Raw genomic sequence first — 2,978 nt, forward strand, 5'->3', positions numbered from 1 at the left:
GTTGTTCTTTAGAACACTCTGGGACATTCTGTCACTGGGCTATAGTTGGGCTACATCTGGCTGATATTTGGGCTACATTTGTTTTTTTGTCTCTGGTGGCCATCTTTGGGCTACATTAGGCTACATTGGGCTACATTTGGGCTCTAACATATATATAGCCCAATGTAGCCCAATATATATTTTTCAAAGTTAATTTTCGTAAAAACCACTTGATCATATATCTTGAGACATAGCAAAGGCACATCGGGCTACCAGTCCCTACAATTTTGCCAAGTTTTGTGGAAATCCATTCAGCCGTTCGAGCTAAAAGTGAGTCCAACCGCCCTATGGAAAACTCAATGTTAATGTCCCGCCGCCGGAATCTCTGAGCCCTGTTGATATCTATTGGGTAAGTGTTCGCTAAAATCCCTATGCGGTAATTTTACTCTGATCACTTGTTTAGTTAACTGATAATCTCCAAAGTAAACAGTGGGTAACAGAATTCTCTCTCTCCTTTCCCCCCCCTGTTTGTTCATTTTACAGACAGGGAGTTATTTTAAACCACTTTGAAATCCATCGCTCCTTGAGCACAAGTAAAAAGGTAACTATCAGTCCTTCTTCTTTAAGAGACTGTAAGTCTATGAAGTCGCCATGCATTGACTGTTCTCCAAAAATTGATGCCAGAATTCTTTCCATCCATTCTATAGGCAATCTCGCCATTTGTTATCTCCACATCAGGAGGACTATATCTTTTGGGATCCACAAAAATATTCATTATCGTGGCCATAAATTTTAACTCCGGCAGGCGGGTCTAACTGAAATCCCACTCCTCACTTAAGGTACCTTCATCCTCGAAAATGAAAATGTTTTCAAAAAACTACTAATGTATCCTCACTAACTGTCTAGTTAATATAAAATATCAAAAATAGAAAAGATTCAATAAACTAAAAGAACTCATAATTTCTTCTAGGAAATATAGAAATTCAAAAATCAACAATCAAGACAAACAAATTACATCGTGTGACTATGGAATATCTATCTGCAAACCTTAACTAAAATAGGTAAAACACTAGCTTGGTCCTTTCATTAAATATGGGCTGGTTAGAAAATCATAGACTACACTAAGACAACAATCAATGTTCATGAAATGTCTATGTTTTTTAGGGTCTAGAATATCTTCGTCACCTAACCAAAGAAAAGAAAGTCATTATACAGATAATCCAGATTGAGAACATCAAATAGCATTAATATACTCCGTGTTTTTTAAGTAAGTGACCTTATCTATGATATGAATGTATTGTATACCATTGTTTAAGTCCCGCGTTGATAGCACGCTGCGAATTGCCACCATTTAGAATATTTCGTATTTTCCATCACTAATATCAATCATTTGATTCCTCGCATTTGCCATCCTATGTAAGAACCCTGCTTCCTCACCACCAAAACTTGGGAATAATCTATTTAGTATAAAGGTATCCACTCCTTCTCCCTTTTTTGGCCATTATCTCATATAAGAATATATGAGTTAAAAGGATTCACTCCATTTTTCTATTTTTCTTGATGATCATTAAGGCAAGGAAAAGAAATCCGTCAAAGTATTATTGTAATATTAATAAGCTTGGTCACAATATAATGGAAAGTCTGAGACTATTAGCCTAACATGGGTTTGTTTTAATTTTCTCTGTGTAACATAATATAAATTGATGCATTATTGTACATAATATTTTTTGTTTTATGGAATTTTCCCATTTCAGATACTATCGTGGCTGCTCCAGAAGAAGGCGCTGGTTCGCCGAAACGCGCGTAGAGATTATTTTAGCCACACCTTTCTCTCTTAAAAACTGTGTTCATTTTATATAACCTTCATTTGTTGGATTATTTGTCCTTCTCTCTTAAAGTGTTGCTGTGTATTGTTGATTTATTATGTCGCATACAATTTGTGAATATGTATTATTATTTTAATGTGTTTTTTTAAAAGAATTTATGAATAAAATTGAACTACCCCTTTTTTACAAACAACCTATGTTTTAGCTCAGTTCATTTCGACCACTTATTACGTTCTGTTGCCTAGATTGATACATATCAAATTATTTGCTTTTCCCTGGTCTAGGAACTTCATTTCCATGTACTCAGGGGGTCCTTGATAAATATTTACACAAAACTCAATGTTAAAAACACATTTTGGCACCCCCCTTTTTTCTCGGCCCCCGCTTGACGAAACCCACCAAACTTTCAGGGGACGCTCAGAACCAAAATGTGCCATTTTCCTGAAAATTTCAGCCAATTCCGTCCATCAACGCCAAAGTTATTCAACATAGAATTTTCAGAAATCCCTATTCAAAAAAATCCTAACTATATATACCTACTGGCGACCGCCAGTAGGTAATATACACGAAAGTAGCCCAACTGCAGTCCCAGATCCCCAGGATGAAACAGATGAGCAAACGAATCCAATTTGAGGCAATGAAGATTTAATAAAGCAAACTTAGCAACACAGCAAACTGACGCGTTTCGGGCGGATGCCCTTGATCACAGTCAAATGTTTACCCATCATGCCTGAAATTTTAAAGTGCTAGTGCACACCACGTGATTGAATAAGACATGGAAGAGATACTACTACGTTTCTATGGCACATCAGAGAACAGAGAAGGGTAATAGCCTAATTAAATGTTCATGTCACTTAGAAGCTAATAAATAACTGAATGAATTCATATATATATATATATATATATATATATATATATATATATATATATATATATATATATATATATATATATATATATATATATATATATATATATATATATATATATATATATATATATATATATATATATACACTGAAGCACTTTCACACGGTTTATGCCTTCACCACATATGCCTTTGCGTTGTAATTGCATGTGTGGTATAGACATATGCAGAGTGAATGTTTGTGGGGTCATGGTATATCGGAGTAATGACACTTGCGTTATGAAGAATGCGGGGTGATGGTATGC

The 2,978-nt window shown here is 35.1% G+C and overlaps 1 long non-coding RNA gene across 2 annotated transcripts; it reads left to right on the plus strand.

Moving 5' to 3' along the window:
• Nucleotides 1–370: 370 nt before the first annotated feature.
• LOC147749032 (uncharacterized) lies at nt 371–1,817 on the plus strand. Of its 2 annotated transcripts, XR_015299739.1 has the most exons (5): nt 371–580; nt 687–818; nt 950–1,040; nt 1,144–1,246; nt 1,734–1,817. It is a non-coding gene; the product is annotated as an uncharacterized LOC147749032 (long non-coding RNA). The 2 variants fall into 2 exon arrangements; XR_015299738.1 differs by lacking the exon at nt 1,734–1,817 and having other exon boundaries at nt 1,144–1,563.
• Nucleotides 1,818–2,978: the final 1,161 nt, after the last annotated feature.

This window comes from Lissotriton vulgaris, chromosome 1_1, assembly GCF_964263255.1.
Source record: "Lissotriton vulgaris chromosome 1_1, aLisVul1.2, whole genome shotgun sequence".
NCBI classification, from domain to species: Eukaryota; Metazoa; Chordata; class Amphibia; order Caudata; family Salamandridae; genus Lissotriton; species Lissotriton vulgaris.